Genomic DNA, 19,350 nt, shown 5'->3' with positions numbered 1-19,350 from the left:
TATACACGCGACAGATTTCATTAAAAATTGTGAAAGAGTTTTACCCAGATCATGGACTAATGAGAGAAAAATTAATGAGGTTATTGATGTGCTGGCTGGTGATGCCAAGCGTTGGGGCTTAAACCTCAACATTATGAACCTGACTTTTGACGAGTTTAAAAATTTGTTTCTGGCTGAATATTGGTCAGAGCAAAAACAGCAAAGTGTCTGGCGCGAATTTGTCGTATCGATGCCTTTCGATGCGAATTCGCGCGACTCGATGAAGGAGTTTTGTGAGGGCTGGATCCGCAAGTTGGAATATTTGCGTGATCGCCGCACGGAATCCGAAATAGTCTGGGAACTCTACAAGAAGCTTCCAGATGATACAAAACGCTACGTAGGAAGTAATTACAAGACAATATCTGATTTCCTGGAAAGAGTTGAGGACGAGGACTATTGGCGCAATAATCGCGATAGTGGTAGAGGCCGTGGTAACAACAACGGGTACCACAGCAACCACAATAATGATAAATATGGGAATAATGCATTCCGCAACCATGGCAACAATAACAATAATGGTTCGGACCGTAATAACAATCGGTACAATGCAAATAATAACAGGAATGACGGAAACCAGTATCATAATAACGTGATACGGACTTCACAGAATAGTAATAACGTCGGAGGGTGTGACCAGCCGCCTCCGCAGCATCCGGGGAGCAGATCTGCTGGGATGAGACAGGGAAACCATTAGCCGCGCCGGTGACGGGCCGACTGGGCGTGGAGAAATTTTGGCGGCCCAAGAACAGGAGAAAACCCAGGTGTTGTCGTTATGAAAATTCCGTATGGAATAATCAACGGCGGGAGAGTGTGCCAGTGTTAGGAGAAAGGAGTGCGCCCACAAGTAGTAGATCAGCTGTAGACATGGCAGTAGAAAATACATTCACTGTCAGGGAGAACAATTTAAGTAGTGTTCCGGAGATCGATTATAAAATGGCAGCTGTAACACCCACAGCGGAACTGGAGATTGAGTTTAAGAATGATTCGCAATTGTTGAGAGGAGATCAGATGTCGGATAACACGTCCGTCATCGAGCGAGGGGATGCAGAGAGGGATGAGGTCTGGTTAAGGCAGTTCGGTCGCTTATGCGACGAACTAAGAGATTATGGGTGCCTGTAGGGAGAAGTGTTTATGGGGAGCGCGGGCAGGATTTGCCGCGTCTCGTCCCGCAGTAAGATAGTGTTTGTGAAATGATAGAAAGTTCTGGCCCTAACCGGCAGACTTTACAAGAAATAGTTGATGTTAATGGGGAGCACGAGCAAGTTTCGTCGTGTTTCGTCCCGCAGGAGTTAGATGTTGAAGTAGTAACGGAAAGTTCTGGCCCTAACCGGCAGACCTTACCGAAAGTTGTAGTGGTAGAAGTAGCCGACCCATCCGACGCAAACCTCCAGTTTAAACATTGCGAGATTATTAAGGAGAAAGATTACGAAAATTTTAGTGATAGCCCGACACGATTGGTAGAAAAGCACGTAGATTATAGTGTGTATGAGGTTAGAGCTGACCAGGTCACAAAACAGATTTTTGACAACTTCCAGATATGTGCGGCACGATTTGAACAAGAGTTTGTCGTCCTGCCAGACTTAACTACGGAAGTAATTATCGGGTTAGATTGGCTATTAAAGTACCGTGCCGTGATTAATTGAGAAAGCAAAACTTTGACATGTACGTCACAAGGTGACGAGGCAGGAGACGGTGTGCATAGGCAATACCAGCCTATACACATTGTTAACTGGCCGGATGGTATTGATGTAGGTATGAATTTGAACTACTGTAATTTGAGGAATGAATAAGCTGTTCAAAGGTCTGCACTTCAGGAACTGGTTCAATATACATAATGTCGTGTCCAACGTCCGGGAAAGGCGTCGCTGAAGAGTTGGTGAACAGTAATGCGGAGGTGGGGTGGTGCTCCTTCGTGCAGAAACCACATAACCTGTCATATTGCCAAAGGCACATTCTCAAGCAGTCCATGCAGAGTAGTCCAGAGGAAGTCCAGCTACATTCTTCCGTAGAGCCAGCCGGACGCTGTGGTCGAGCGGTTTTGCTCGCTTCAGTCCGGAAGAGCTCGGCTGCTACGGTCGCAGGTTCGAATCCTGCCTCGGGCGTCGATATGTGTGATGACCTTAGGTTAGTTGGGTTTAAGTAGTTCTAAGTCTCGGGGACTGATGACCTCAGATGCTAAGTCCCATAGCGCGTAGAGCCATTTGAACCATTTCAACCATTTTCAACCTCTGTCGAGTCGTTGTGGAATAATAACTGGTTCAAGCATGTGGTCACCAAAATTCCCTGCCCACACAGTGATGCTGAACTGATGCTGGTACCACTCCCCGAGGATTGTCTGTAGACCACAAATGACAATTATGAAGAATGATGATTCCATTTCTGGTAATGGTTGCTCCGTTGGCTAAAAGGACTGATGAGAGAAATCCCGTAATTTTGCCGGTCTGGTGCAAAAACCATTGACAAAATTCTTCCAGCTGAGGAAAATCCGCTGCTGATAATCCTTGCAATCGTTGCAGGTGATAGGGATAGTAGGACGGAGAACCCGGTCCTCCAAATTTGGTTTACACACAGTCCGCCGCCCCCTTGCATGTTCATCTGCATGAAAGAACCCATGATCACACAAACGCCTCAAAAGGGCTTCACGTGTTGGTGTCTGTCACGTTTGGTAAAGTCGAACTAGTCCGTTCACCATGATGATCAAAGGACTTTCGCTCCATCACAGAAAAACGGTTATTACAAATTGAGATCTTTGACAAGGTTGGAGATGATACGGCCAGTGTCTGCCATAATGTGTATTCGTCTGAAAAAAAGGGAAGGGTGAGTCGTGTGGCATTGTTTGGTGTAGGGTCGGTCACCTAATAGGAAAGGGTTTTCGTACTCTGCGAACAATTACCGTTTACATCGTGATATATGATAGTTGTTTCGTAGGTATATCTGTTGAGCGCATGTGACTGTAACGGATGTGTCTACAGGGTAGTCCATTGATAGTGACCGGGCCAAATATCTCACGAAATAAGCGTCAAACGAAAAAACTACAAAGATCAAAACTCGTCTAGCTTGAAGGGGGAAACCAAATGGCGCTATGGTTGGCTCGCTAGATGGCGCTGCCATAGGTCAAACGGACATCAACTGCGTTTTTTTAAATAGGAACTCCCATTTTTATTACATATTCGTGTAGTACGTAAAGAAATATGAATGTTTTAGGTGGACCATTTTTTTCGCTTTGTCGTAGATGGCGCTGTAATAATCACGTACGTGTAAGTACGTGGTATCACGTAACGTTCCGCCAGAGCGGACGGTATTTACTTCGTGATACATTACCCGTGTTAAAATGGACCGTTTACAAACTGCGGAAAAGGTCGATATCGTGTTGATGTATGGCTATTGTTATCAAAACGGCCATCGGACGTGTGCTATCTATGCTGCTCGGTATCCTGCACGACATCATCCAAGTGTCCGGACCGTTCGCCGGATAGTTACGTTATTTAAGGAAACACGAAGTGTTCAGCCACATGTGAAACGTCAACCACGACCTGCAACAAATGATGATGCCCAAGTACGTGTTTTAGCTGCTGTCGCGGCTAATCCGATCATCAGAAACAGACAAATTGCGCGAGAATAGGGAAACTAAAAAACGTCGGTATTGAGAATGCTACATCAACATCGATTGCACCCGTACCATATTTCTATGCACCAGCATGGCGACGACTTTGAACGTCGTGTACAGTTCTGCCAGTGGGCACAAGAGAAATTACGGGACGATGACAGATTTTTTGCACGCATTCTATTCAGCGACGAAGCGTCTTTCAACGTAAACCGGCATGATATGCAGTACTGAGCAACGGAAAATCCACGATGGCTGCGACAAGTGGAACATCAGCGACCTTGGCGGTTTAATGTATGGTGCGGCATTATGGGAGGAAGGATAATTGGCCCCCATTTTACCGATAGCAATCTAAATGGTGCAACGTATGCTGATTTCCTACGTAATGTTCTACCGATGTTACTACAAGATATTTCAGTGCATGACAGAATGGCGATGTACTTCCAACACGATGGATGTCCGGCTCATAAATCGCGTGTGGTTGAAGCGGTATTGAATAGCACATTTCATGACAGGTGGATTGGTCGTCGAAGCACGCACGTTCACTGGACCTGACATTCCCGGATTTCTTTCTGTGGGGAGAGCTTAAGGATATTTGCTATCGTGATCCACCGACAACGCCTGACAACATGCGTCAGCGCATTGTCAATGCATGTGCGAACATAGGGAAGGCGAACTACACGCTGTTGAGAGGAATGTCGTTACACGTATTGCGAAATGCATTGAGGTTGACGGACATCATTTTGAGCATTTATTGCATTAATGTGGTATTTACAGGTAATCACGCTGTAACAGCATGCGTTCTCAGAAATGATAAGTTCACAAAGGTACATGTATCACATTGGAACAACTGAATTAAAATATTCAATCGTACCTACGTTCTATAATTTATTTTAAAAAACCTACCTGTTACCAACTGTTCGTCTAAAATTGTGAGCCATATGTTTGTGACTATTACAGCGCCATCTATCACAAAGCGATAAAAGTGGTCCAACTAAAACATTCATATTTCTTTAAGTACTACACGAATATGTAATAAAAAGGTGGGTTTCTATTTTAAAAAAACGCAGTTGATACCCGTTTGACCTATGGCAGCGACATCTAGCGGGCCAACCATAGCGCCATCTGGTTTCCCCCTTTAAGCTAGACAAGTTTCGTTCTTTGTAGTTTTTTCGTTTGACGCGTATTTCGTGAGATATTTGGCCCTGTCACGATCAATGTACCACCCCGTATAGTGAAGCCTCGTATTTGTGTCGTATTATGATGAGAGGAAGGAGAAGGTGGAACCCAGTGCTAGCACTCCTCTCGAACAGCACCAAGGGGTTGCCAAATCGAACAGAGCCGATTTCCTTCTCCATCCGAGCAGCGTACATGTACGACGAAAAACACATGAGGCGATGCGGCTTGCGTGATTCATTGATTTCATCCTCATTTATTCCACTGATTTTATTTCAATGAATGTAATTCAGTTAATGTACATTCCCTTAACATGGTACGACATGGACCTCCATTGGTGCTTTTCCCAGACAGTTGAAACTCTAGTTGTTTATTCGGAAAAATAGGAGAAAACTGCTCGGAAAGTTTTCATGTGAGTGAAAATTCTTGGTTCCTCCAGAATTTATAAATATTTGCCTTTATCAGAAATGTATGGAATTGAAGTGCATTGTAATACATCTGTCATTATGTGATTTTGCTCTCTCAAATGCGTATTGAATGCTGTTGGATTGATTTCTCTGCTATTCATGTGTTCTCGGAAACTCGTTTTAGAATATCGCCCGTTTGACCGATATACATTTTCTCACTTCGGACCTGGAAAGCTTGGTTGGCTGTTCTAGAGAATGGTGTCTTATGTAGAACCGGCGATGACGAGCATGTCCTCGATTCCAGTGCAATAAATTGGAAAGAAATTATATATAAAACAAGCAGCCTTCTCTTTATATACACAAATTAAAATGTCATTCTTGAACTAAATGAAGGTTGCAAGACATCTTGAATATAAAAGATAATTTGAGGTGTGCACAATACCAGGACAGGATCCTCCAAACTATTGTTCAACCGTGCAGTTAATATTCAGGTGACGGGTTCGCTTTTTAAGCCGGTAAAGTGGGGGTACAATGCGCGCAACTCGTGAATAACTTACTCAAAGATGCAGAAATGAACCGAATGGGACTTCCTGCGATATCTACTGATATTAAACCATTTGAGAATGTTTTATATGAATGAGTGTTGTCTGTTCTTTCAGGTATGTCCGTAATAACAGACACCACGCGGAATCCGCAGCTTTATACGCGCATCATAAAAAGTTTTGCAGCACCATGGTTCCCAGAACTCCTGAAGACAGACGGTGACGGGATATTGTATGACAGACACAGTCTCTTTGACTGTACACAGATGTCACTAAACCCGCCCCAAGACGTAAACAGCCATGCATGAGCAGCGCCTATTAGAGGGAGGAGGTCCGACAGCCGTCCAGTTCCAGTCATTTCACCAGGAAGCAGGTATACGGCTCTGTTGTCTGTAGTTCAACCATGTAGATGATCAATACCGCGGTCCGATCGCGTCCGCATTGTTACCATGTGCCAGGAAGGGCTCTCAACAAGGGAAGAGTCCAGGCATCTCGGAGTGAACCAAAGCGATGTTGTTCGGTCATGGAAGAGATACAGAGAGACAGAAACTGTCGGTGACATGCCTTGCTCAGGCCGCCCAAGGGCTACTACTGCAGTGGATGACCGCTACCTCGGAGGAACACTGACAGCAACGCCACCTTGTTGAATAATGCTTTTCGTGCAGCCACAGGACGTCGTGTTACGACTCAAACTGTGCACAATAGGCTGCATAATGTGCAACTTCACTTCCGACATCCATGGCGAGGTCCATCTTTGCAACCACGACACCATGCAGCGCGGCACAGATGGGCCCAACGAATGGACCGGTCAGGGTTGGCATCACGTTCTCTTCACCGATGAGTGTCGCATATACCTTTAACCAGACAATCATCGGAGACGTGTTTGGAGGCAAAGCGGTCAGGCTGATCGCCTTAGACACACAGCACAGCGAGTGCAGCAAGGTGGAGGTTTCCTGCTGTTTTGGGGTGTCATTATGCGAGGCCGACGTACGCCGCTGGTGGTCATGGAAGGCGCCGTAACGGCTGTACGATACGTGAATGCCATCCTCCGACCGATAGTACAACCATATCGGCAGCGTATTGGCGAGGCATTCGTCTTCATGGACGACAATTCGCGACCACATCGTGCACATCTTGTGCATCGCTCGATTAGAGTGGCCAGCATGTTCTCCAGACATGAACCCTATCGCACATGCCTGGGATAGATTGAAAAGGTCTGTTTATGGACGACCTGACCCACCAACCAATGTGAGGGACCTACGTCGAATCGCCGTTGAGGAGTGGGACAATCTTGCCCAACAGTGCCTTTATGAACTTGTGGATAGTATGCCACGACGAATACAGGCATGCAGTAGTGCATGAGGACGTGCTACTGGGTATTAGAGGTACCGGTGTGTACAGAACTCTGGACCACCACCTCTGAAGGTCTCGCTGTGTGGTGGTACAACATGCAATGTGTAGTTTTCATGATCAATAAAAAGGGCGGAAACGATCTTTATGTTGACCTCTATTCCAATTTTCTGTACAGGTTTTGGAACTCTCGGGACCGAGGTGATGTAAAACATTTTTTGATGTGTGTACTCATTATGCAAATTGAAGGTGGAGGGGGGAGAAAGGAAAGGAAAGGAGCTATTGATACCAGCTGCAATGGGCCTTTATGCAGAATCAGCGGCAACGACTGAACGCAGTTGACATCAATAGTTCCTTTCCTTTTCGTTCTCTCCCCTCTACCTTCAATTCACACAACTGAGAATGCTTGGAACAGTTGAAACTTGTGCGTCGCCGCGGGAACCCTCCTCAGACACTGAATGGTATCAGGGGGGCCGCAGTCGAAGTGTGGGACAAATTTGAGCGTTAGTGTGTCTAATACGTAGTTGACAGGATGCTCAGGAGGGTCCAAGGCTGTTACAGAATATAGGTTGGAGAAACACAGTAATGAATAGTACCCAGCATCGGATAAGTATTTCACGACTGTACAACGATCTGCGCTTTCGAACAAGCAGCCTCTATTTTAATTTAAAAATTTTTAATTGCTTTGTCATTTTTGTAGTTTTATGGGGCGTATTCCTTAATTTTGTGTCCCCTTTGAGTCTTATCCGACACTCACTGCCGGATTTTCAGGTGTTGCAGAACTTTTTTGAGCACTTTATTTTAGACTCGGAACATGTGATTTGCTGGCCCCCACGGGGATGACAGGCAGATGGGATAGAGAGCAGTGCATGCAACTGCCAAGTAGACGAGAGCAGAGAGAGAGGTGGCGCAGCTTATCTGGCTGTTACATACCCCCGTCACGTCGCACTTGGGTAATAGGAAAATTCAGGGGAGAGCCCGCGCCGCGCGCTTCCGGAATTCCTGATGGCTCAGCCGCGGGCGCCATCTTCACAACTCTTCAAAACCCAGTCGATAACTAGCTCGGCCAGATACACTGACAAGGCCTCCATTAGGCGAATACGGACTTTTCTCGAATTCTGTTGAAAAACGGAACACTGTTCATTGGGAAGAAATTTCTCTAACTGCCTCGATGAGCACTGGCAATACCCCGTCCTATTCACGCGCCCAAAAATCGCTGGAAAATTCCAGCAACAACAGGTATGTTTGAACGAAGTTTGAAGGGCATGCTGGAGAATCACGAAAAGTCACCTGAATATCATGGAGGTCCCAAGTGAAAATAACCTGGGAACATAGGTACAAAAAAGAATCCACTTTCACCAACCTAGAAAAATTTCATACAAAGGTACTCATCTTGAAATTTTACTCCAGTTACAGAAAACATCTACCTGCAATAAGAAACATAAAACAGAGCGCTATTATGACCAATTCTTTAAAGTGGAAAATACTTTTTACTCAATTATATTAGTTCTCAACATACTTAAAATTATAGTTCATATCCAACACAGTATTAAACTGGAATAACGCTTTAACTATACAATGTAACAGTTCAGCTGAAATAAAACGTTAAAAATCAATTAAAACAGTCCGGGTCGCGTTTTTAGATATTTTATTTGTCGTCCCTTTCCTTAGACATTTGTTTATCTCATTTCATTAACAGTGCAGAGTAACCCACCGCCTTGAAATTTAAGGTGCGTCGGGTGCTTCTGAATCCAACAGCAAACACTTCCCGTTATTACAATGTTATTGGTATAAAATTGTTAATTGTTAATCCTTTTCAAATAATATAAAGAACATAATATATAAAAATTTCTCTAAGGATACAGAGAATTGAGTGCTTAACAGCTGTTAAAATGGTTCTGTACAATTTGTTTCTGCCTAGTTGATGAGAATATAATTTATAGAATGCAAACGTCAAAGAAAAACTTTAAAAAAATATAATAGAATGAGTGTGGTGAAAATAATTTGCAATATGTAGAGGGAAATGAGATACTGGATCTGGATGTGTAATATACCTTACGTAGCACCTTGGTTGGTAATGTCCAAATTTCTACCTATTTCAAGTGAAAAGGTCTCGGTAGCACCTCGAGCTATTCTCATCTGAAGTGGTTCGTGCTTATGTATGTTTACCGTGTTTGTGTGTATTGGTATATTACATGGGGTGTTGCAAGTCAGGACACTACATGATATTCAGGAGCTGTCTGTTTGTCCTATTGCTGGTAGTTGCGGTATATTCTATGTGATTCCTTAGATACATACACCTGGTATTATACAGATTAAATACTGACTGATACATGGAATACATGAATTTTAGCTTTACATGAGAAATACACTTATGTTTTCAAATTTGTTAGTAGAAATAGAATGTAATTCATTGCTACCTGAATGCACCATTCCTTAAAAAACTTAATACATCACTTTTTTAGTTTTACACATACTTTATACAGCAAATACATTTGATCTAGAAAATTAATTCATTGTATCTTTAAATAAAAAAGAGAATATACTTCTATCTACACATAATAATATGAATAACACATTACTGCTTGTGTGCAGTATACATTAAACACTATGCAATATGTCGTTGGGGTGTAGGCGTCTCGGAATAAGAGTTCTTCGAGCCTTCTCCTCCCAAGCGACATTACGTTATTACTAGAGTCTTAGTATGTGGTGTCAGTGTTTGTCTCTTTTATGATTGTTACTGCCTGTTGTGTTTTTTGTGACTGTGTCGTGGCATGCAGTGTCATGCGTTGTTGGTTTGGGTCCCTTACGTGTTGATCACGTCTGAGTCACGTTCACTTAGTGTGTTGGTTCCTTCCTCGGTTTCGGAATCTGTGGTCGTGCTTGTGTACTCCCATGTGGTTGTTGTGTTGTTTGCGCTTCTCTACACCTCCTTCCATATGGGTTTTGGTGCTAGTATTCCTCATGCAGTGTGTTCGATACAATATCAGCTACGCTATTTATTGTGTTTCAATCATCGGGAGTACGTATTATTCTTGTGATGTAACTGTCGTTCGGTATAGGTCTCACTTCTGCAAGCGTGTTGCATAGCAGTGTGACATGTTCTGGTGACCCAGTTTCTCCGCAAACGCATACTTCATCGATAGTTAGTACCATGCGGTTTAAATGTACAGTCGTGCTCAAAAGTATCCGAACGACTTGAATTGCATTTTGCCTGATTCGCATGCAACCCACATAACGCAGCTGTCTAGCAGGTCCTCTAATCGCTCCTTGGTACAGTCGTTTGACTATTGAAAATGGTTTCAAAAAGTCACCACTAGAAAACACTGCTCTATATCGCAATAACTCTAGATGTAAAGTAGTACTACGATACTACAAATATCAGGGAACACCTTATCACAGGTAAGACTGTGATTAAGGCTTGTAAGCTCACATTTATTACAATAAATGACATACCTGAAACGTTACCACTCTCATTATTACGTCAGATAGGTAATGCACGTAGTAAGTTCGTCGTATTCTTGATATCCTCTTCAAAGTAACATACCGTACTTATTATTTAACACAAAATGACATTAAAAATTTAAGTTATTCACGAGCATCTAGTTGAGGATATGTATGAACTTCAAATGACACGACGAACCGTCTCGTTCTGCATATGGATTCAAACCCAGGTCACGCAGACTAAGCAAAGATTTCGTGACTGACGGAAACTAACAGTCATTCCTGATTAGGCCTACAGAGAGTGATATACCTCGATTTTAGACAGTATCAATTAGCAAATGCCAACTTTAAATTACATAACGGAAACATTTTTAACGGACGCGAATTCCTACCCAGCACCTATTGTCCCTGTTAACGAACTACGAGAGATGTTAAATATTGCTTCTTGACAAGTTACTTATTTGAAATGCCGTGAGGTAAAGCTTTGTGTTCGACAGGGATTCGAACCCAGAAGCTAATAAGATAGATATTGAAGCACAATCAACAGTGACATATCGGATTTTCTCGGCGGTAGCTGGATGTTTTAACTGAAATGACGAGACTAAACATTAATTTTTTCCTTCTCAGAACTCCAACCCGGCACCTATCGCTGTTATATTCTAGAGAAAACGAACGTTAAATATGGGTTTGTTGCACCAGCAGCGACATGTGAGCGTGTTTGAACTAGAAATAATATGACAAAGAGTTCAGTGCTGACTGGGAATTGAACTCCACACATGTCGTTTGTTTGACTACTCACAAAGAGACGTCAGCTACCGAATATTTCTCCACCACCAGCTCGGAATACCATCTTGAACTTACAGTGATCTCGCAAATAGCTCTGTGTCTCACTGGGAGTCAGAAACGTCAAATATCGTTAGTGTTGACAACGAATGAAAATACATTAAAATGGAAATTATTATCCACCAGCAGATAGGTGTTCTCATGCTAGAGCTTGTTAATACATAATGAAATCATTAGTGCGGGGCCAGAATTCGAACCTATTCACGCGCAGTATGTGGAGATGTTGAGGAATTTGCAGTTTTGAACAAACAACAAATTGTAGCCGAGCTATATTGTCACGAAGAGATCAAATTCCGCGTTAAGGGCGGTCTGAGGTGCAGTCCCAGTTCAGAACCAATTTTATCGACATACAGAAGCTCAGATAAAAGATGGACTAAGTGTCCTGTGAGCCTACATAGCGTTTGTTTCGTCACTAGAAACAAATAACTAGTATAAGAAAGGTTACTGGTGATAGAGTTTCTACATGTCGCCACTCCAGACTTTATTGTGGCTCAACCTAACGTCTACTTGGTGGAGAAGGAATATCATTTTTAATGTGAATTTCAGACCAGAATGCCAGTATATCTTCTTCACTTGGTGTAGCCAGGAGAGAATGGAATCTGTCTCTCCCTCTCTAAAATCATTGACGGAAGTTGGAATCGAACCCAGACCATAGATATATGAACCTATCATCAGCCCAACAGACACCAAATCCTCTTCTCAGTGGCTCATTTTTCTATCATAACGTCCTTGTACCACACTGGCTGAGAAATCTGACACACAGGCTCCCTGTATCAATTTGCAGCATGTTAGTAAATTCATTTACTTGGTTGACCGAATCACCATGAACTAGCTGCCTCGGCTACCCAGTGCATGCATTCAACGTTATTTTGTAATCACCAAAATAAAATCACGTAACTGCCACCAACACAGAACTGCCAACAGTGTAGGATGCAGAAATTTAAATAGGAAGTGTTCCTTTCCACTTGAGCTACTCTGTTGCGCTATCTGTTTGTTGAAAACGTCGTACAGTGCAAACGAAAAGGTATAACTGTTTGTCTCTCATAAGTATTGACCTGGCGATATGCATTATCCCACAGCGCTGTGGAATGCAGAATTTCTGGAGGAATTGTTGTGACTTCTGGAGCTGTTATGGCTACGTGTCAGCTAGTGGCGGGTTCGGGTCCCGGTCTGGGCACACGTTTTCAGTCGGCCTTCAGCGGCCGTGGCGAACGGACGCGCGGTGTGTTTACGTCCTCGCTGCTGCTGGCTGAGTGCTGTTTACCGGTGAGTAGACGCTGTTCTAGCGGCCACAATAACGTGTTATTGTGTGAAAATGTTTAGAACAGGAACATGATCGACATAACGCGCAGAGACACGTTGAAATTTGTATTCGATCACAACTATGCACGACCGAAGTCTTTTGAGATAGAATTATGGATTGAGGAAACTCTGAAACGATCCTTTGACGATATTATCGGCGTACACCTGTCGATCGTTAGTAGCGTTGTCTACATCAAGTTTAAAACCACTGATATTTGCGAACAGATCTTGCAGTCATGTAGTGGTAAGCTTAAATTTAAGCACCGTGATGGGAACATCGGAGAGGTTAAGGTTTTGCATGCAGGATTTGGTCTTAGAACTCTTCGAATTTTTGAGTTACCATTTGAAGTACCTGAGGCTGAAATCGACGCGGTGCTCAAAAATTATGGTAAAGTTGTTAGCAATGTTGCCGAAAAATGGGCGACGTTTAAGGTTCCTGTCCTGAACGGTGTTCGGCAGGTTAAAATGAAACTGCACAGGCACATACCATCTTACGTTACTATTTGTGGATACAGGGCGATCGTCATATATGACGGTCAACCGCGTACCTGCTCTGGGTGCGGTGCCACGGATCACGTTCGTGCTCAATGTATCCAAAGAAGGGTGACGCAGTTGCCACCAGGAGACACCGTGCCAGCTAATACGATGACTTCACTACCGCTGACATATGTGGCGGCAGCCCGCACGAACATGGCCAACGTGGAACATTCAGATGTGGACACAATTTCCAATGCCTTGGAAGACGACCAAGTGACGCCAATGGAAACTTCCACCACAGAGGACATCTCTGATGTAACCTCTGAGGTTCCAACGGAAACTAACGAGCCAGTGGGTACGAATGTGGCCAGCCTTCACTGTGATGTACAATCCCAAGGAGACATCAACGATTCGGACACTGGCAACAAACAGATGCCTGTCTCAGCACAAACGGCAGAATTAACTGGTGGGCAAGAAAGCGTTTCATCTCCAGAGGCTGACGAAAATGGACGGCGAGGCAGTTCGCCGAAGAAACATAAGAAAAGGACGATAGCCCACAAGGATGCCGAGAAAACTGCACCAAGTTTGCGTGAGAAAGGTTTGCAAATTGCACGCGACCTTACCGATGCCCTACATGGAAACCCTGATGAGAAGCAACAGTGTGGCACCAGCGATGTGGCAGACACCACGAAGCCCCGTCGGAGACCACACTCTCGCTGAAGGGGAAAAGACTACACGACGGGTCTTCAGGGATAGCTCCACACACCTCCGTCTGGCTGAGACAGCCTCACACACCAAAAGGAACTCAGTTAATGTTGGCGACTGGGTAGATGACGTAGAAGGCATGTCAGTGGGCACTGAAACGGATAAGGTCGGCTCGGCGAAAGGTGTTTCCTCAGCTGTGAGGGATGAAGAACTCAAAAGGACAGGACCTGCTTCAACAACTCCGACAGGGAACGCTGATTACGTTTCTGATACTTATTAATGGTTCCCACCGACGTCTCCCTTCCATACTTGGATTGATACTTCGCACCACTAGCTGGAAATGCCTCCTCCGTTTCGGGACTACAAGTTAGCCACGTTAAATATCAATATAATTACCTCGACTCAGAAGCTGTACAGTCTTCGCAACTACCTTTACAGCTGTGACGCGGATATTGTGATGCTGCAGGAGGTGGACGACAACCTTCACCTAGACATTCCTGGCTACGAAGTGGTAAAAAACACCACTCCGGATAGTTCCTCCAGTACGTTTTCCTAATCAAAGAGGGAGTGACCATCTCTGACGTCGAACTACTGGAAAACGGGAGAGGCATTTCGTGTCTAATTCACAGTATACGATTTATAAACATCTACGCCCCTTCTGGTAAATAAAATAGAGTGCGCAGAGCCCAGTTCTTTGCTACTGACCTGTTATATCTGTTACGACGGAATCCAGAAGACGTGGTACTTGGGGGTGACTTCAACTGCGTTTTAAAGCCTAAAGATCAAAGGCCGACTTTTAATGGTTGTCCAACTCTCGCAGAAACAGTGCGTCAGCTCGAACTGGTGGACACATTGGAAATACTACATGGGGACCAATGCTGCTTTACGTATTACACCGCACAAACTGCCAGCCGCATCGATAGAATCTATGTGGGGAAAACTGAGGGGGCAAATATAGGCAACGGAAACGTGGCCAATATATTTCTCAGACCACTTGGCCTACCACTGTACCATTCGTATGACCAGACAGAAAACGTTCCGTGGCAAAACAGGATGGAAATTAAATGTAGACATCCTCCGAGAGCAAGGGCTACGAGAACAGTTGCAGGAGGTCTGGGAATCGAGTCTACACAGACAGGCTATTTTTCCGTCTGTCACGATGTGGTGGTGCCACTATACGAAGCCTCGACTTATTAGGTGCTTGAAGGCCTATAGCTACGCCAGGAGCCGCTTGCAAAAGGAGACCTTTGAATTTTACTTTAGATGTCTACACGATTTATACTCCGAAACGTCTGTCACGCACCGAGCGAGGTGGCGCAGTGGTTAGCACACTGGACTCGCATTCGGGAGGACGACGGTTCAATCCCGTCTCCGGCCATCCTGATTTAGGTTTTCCGTGATTTCCCTAAATCGCTTCAGGCAAATGCCGGGATGGTTCCTTTGAAAGGGCACGGCCGATTTCCTTCCCCATCCTTCTCTCACCCGAGCTTGCGCTCCGTCTCTAATGACCTCGTTGTCGACGGGACGTTAAACACTAATATCCTCCTCCTCCTCCGTCTGTCACGCACGAAAACATCGTACAAATTAAAAGGATTAAGGCAAAGTTGTTACTACTGAAACGGAAACAAATGGAGGGTCCCAAAATCCGCTCTAGAGACACCAACAGTACTTCCGATGAACATCCATCCTCGTTCCACCTCGGCAGAGAGAAACGACGAGCCAGACAAAAAACTGAGCAGTAAATTGAAAACGGAAGATGGCAGCTTCGACGACTCAGATGGAAATAAAGGATTATATCACTGACTATTACCGGGGACTCTATATGGCAGACCCGACAGATGATGAGATCATCTCCGCCATGCAAGATCTTCTAACAGTGAAACTAGCCGAGGCTGACAGGGAGTCACTGATGAGTGAAGTCACTGCGGATGAAATTAAGATGGCCTTGAGGAAGGCTCAGCCTAATAAATCCCCTGGCGCGGATGGACTTCCCATTGAATTTTATAAGGAATACTGGCATCTACTGGACAATTGTTTTGTGCATATATGTAACAAATTAGAACAGGTCTGCAACTACCAGAAGACTTCAATGGCAGTTTAATTGTACTTGTTCCGAAACAACACCCACACGAAGACATCAATCATTTTCGACCAATCTCCCTCCTGAATTCCGACTATAAGATTGTGGCCCGCGTGTTTGCAAATAGAATTAAAAACGTCCTAGGGACGATAATCCATCACAGCCAGTCAGCAGCAGTACCTGGACGCACTATCTTCAAAAGTCTTGCGGATTACAGAGAGATCATCTCGTTCAGTGCAATTACACGGCCAACTGCAGCAATTCTTGCTTTAGACCAATGTAAGGCTTTTGACCGACTTTCGCACCGCTATCTGTTCCAAATTATGAAACATCTTGGATTCGGTGACGACTTCATTACAGTGATTCAAAATATGTACGCCGCTGCCACTTTTAAGGTCATTGTTAATGGTCAGTTCACCCGACCGATTCCTATTGAAAGATCGGTAAGACAAGGATGCCCCATGTCTATGCCTCTCTACGTAATAGCAATGGAGCTACTTCTCCGGATGCTCCATTGCAAACTTCAGGGCTTAACTGTCTACTCATGCAACATAAAATGTATTGCCTATGCGGACGACGTGAGTGCTGTCATACGGTCGGAGCAGGAGCTACGGCAGATCACTGACAGTATCGATGAATACGAACGAGCATCAGGCTCCAAATTAAATTATACGAAGACCAGATTATTGACGATTCGGGGAGGCTTTCCGACAGATGTAACTTGTCCATACAGGTTGTGCGAGACTGTCAAACTGCTTGGTATAAAAATGAGCAGTTGCCCTATAAGAACAACGGCAGTCAATTGGAAAGGACTCTTGGCCATCACGAAAGCCTGCCTTCAACAAAATAAAAGCAGAGAACTGAATCTGCTTCAACGAGTTCAATTCATCAATACCAAAATCCTTTCCAAAATCTGGTATGTTGGGCAGGTTCTCCCGGTGGTAGACACTATTGACAGGGGCATCATGTCGGCAGTCGGATGGTATGTTTGGAGGGCTGAGATATTCAAGGTGGGGATCAACGTCGTCACTCTCCCTCCGGCGGAAGGCTCTCCTCGTACGTAATACACTGCAGCTGTGCCACAAATACCCCGACAGCGCACTTCGTATGGCCATAAGGACATATCAGCCATACAACATGCTAATACCAATAAATCTGGGGGAATTGCACTATAAGGCGTATCATATCAGGATGTTTCTCTTAGAAGCCAGCTACCTGAAGTCGAAATCGAGTGCTCCATTAAGTGACCTAACATCTGCTCAACTATATCGGCTGATGAACGAAACTGGAAGAGCCAACCGCATGGTGACGAAGTACCCCTCTACGGATTGCACTAGAATCTGGACAAACATCAATAACAGTGTTCTAGGCACTGACGCCCGATCCACTTGGTACAAAATTGTCCATCAGACAATACCAACTAGAGAACGACTCCAGAAAATACATCTGTCGGTGTCAGACAAGTGTCGAGAATGTAATGCCATCGACACCTTACAACACCGTTGTGTCTGTGGTGAGAACGGCCATATATTGAACTGGTGTTATAGGATCATGGCATCGATCTGCAGGACAACCACGCAGAACATCTCTCTAACATCGATTCTCCAACCGAATGGAACTTACTATCCAGTAACCAAAAAGAACACGAGGACGTGGTTGGCAGCGCACACGCTGCACTACATCATTAATGCCCAGGAAGACCGGACATACATGGGCTACAGAGTATACATAGCCAAACAGGCTAAGTTACTGATGATGGACCCAAAATATAAGAGAAAGTTTGCCAATTATATCGCGGCATTACAACTAGTGACGATATGACACACATACGACGAAGAGACTTATAAGAGGATGCTAGACGAACAGATGGATGAACGAACAGGTGTTCAGTTTTTAAAACCCAAGTACACAATTATTGTACTTGTACTTTTTTGTGTTCTTTGTTTTTCGTTGCTTACATTAGGACTTTGTTTTGTACTATCATCGGTAGTCGGAGAGAAAGTTTTCAGTTTGTGACTCACGTTGTGAATGTCACTTTATCCGAAGGAACATTGCCTAACATCACACTCCAGCACACCACAGGACGGTCTGCGGACTTCAGCGACGTCTGCCCTCACAACTACGAGAAGGAAACCTGGGCGAAAAGAAAGGATAAATTAACGAACGAGGCCAAGCTTTAATGCTTGGGGTATATAAAGTGAAGGCTTATTAATTTCGAGAAGACGAGTTTTGAGGGTCGCGTGTCAGTTGAGTCAGTGCCACCTTGTTGGAGGACGAGCAGGGGACTGTTTTCAAGGAAAATACTATTCTTTTCTTTACAGATGAAGTCTTTTTATTTCGTCATGAAGAAGAACATTACGCAGGGTAATGATTTAAATGAAAACAAGTTTCTTTTCTTTAAAAAAAAAGTGGTCTAATGGTAAGTATCGCGCACGGTAGATAAGATGTCGCGAGTTCGAGTACATTCACTGCTATATTTTTTAAAACACAATTCTGCTGTCTGCTAAAATTATCAATCTACTGGAACTTGTAACATAATTTCCTTCACTGCTCAACCCAAAATAGTCGTATGTGGAAAAAGGGGTAACTTCTGCGACATTTTGTTCGTTTCAGGTTTAATAGACAGCCAGACAGTAGCTGCATCTCGAAACTTTTGTATTATGTATGGGTAGAGCGCATCGTGCCAAAATACGTCGAAAAAGTATTTTCTACATTAGGTGTCGTCTGGTAGTGGCATTTTATTCTTCTTCAAGCTTTGTTTTACAGCTTTAACTCAGAACAAGTATTCTACATGCATGTAATCAATAAACTGCATGTGCATTTTCAGACTGTTACAGATAACATCATAGAATTCGCATATATCGTTGATGATTAATTTCTCTCTCATGCTTACTATTGTTTTAACAACATTAAAGTAAACCTTACGAAAATTGTGAACTGTATTATAAAAAATGAAATAAAACTACCCACGATATCCTTACGACGAAAGTCTGTTTTAATAAAACTGAATATCTGTACACAAGCGTGCCTCTACCGTCACGAATTGGTAAAATACTACTCACTTAGATTTTGATTGGGTCTATGTTTAATTGGTATGCTATGTCATACTCAAGAGGTATGCAAATGTGGCATTTCATAAATAAAGTTATGTATTCCTAGAAACCCAAAATTTGCTTGTCGGCAGCGGAAAGAGGCGTTACCTGTTGTGCAACATTGTAAGTTTTTCACCATTGCACTATGAGCCGAAAGTATTGTCTTGCGATTTCCTTATCTGTGTTTGATATGACTGCTTTTAGCTCTTTCACAGAAGGGATAAAAACGCTACACTCAGTGAGACTGGAGCTGCGAACCATATCAGACGTTTTTTCGCACGTCAGCACG

Source organism: Schistocerca piceifrons, chromosome X (genome assembly GCF_021461385.2).
Source record: "Schistocerca piceifrons isolate TAMUIC-IGC-003096 chromosome X, iqSchPice1.1, whole genome shotgun sequence".
Taxonomy (NCBI): domain Eukaryota; kingdom Metazoa; phylum Arthropoda; class Insecta; order Orthoptera; family Acrididae; genus Schistocerca; species Schistocerca piceifrons.
The sequence above is the reverse complement of the archived record's forward strand: the minus strand, read 5'-3'. Positions refer to the sequence as shown.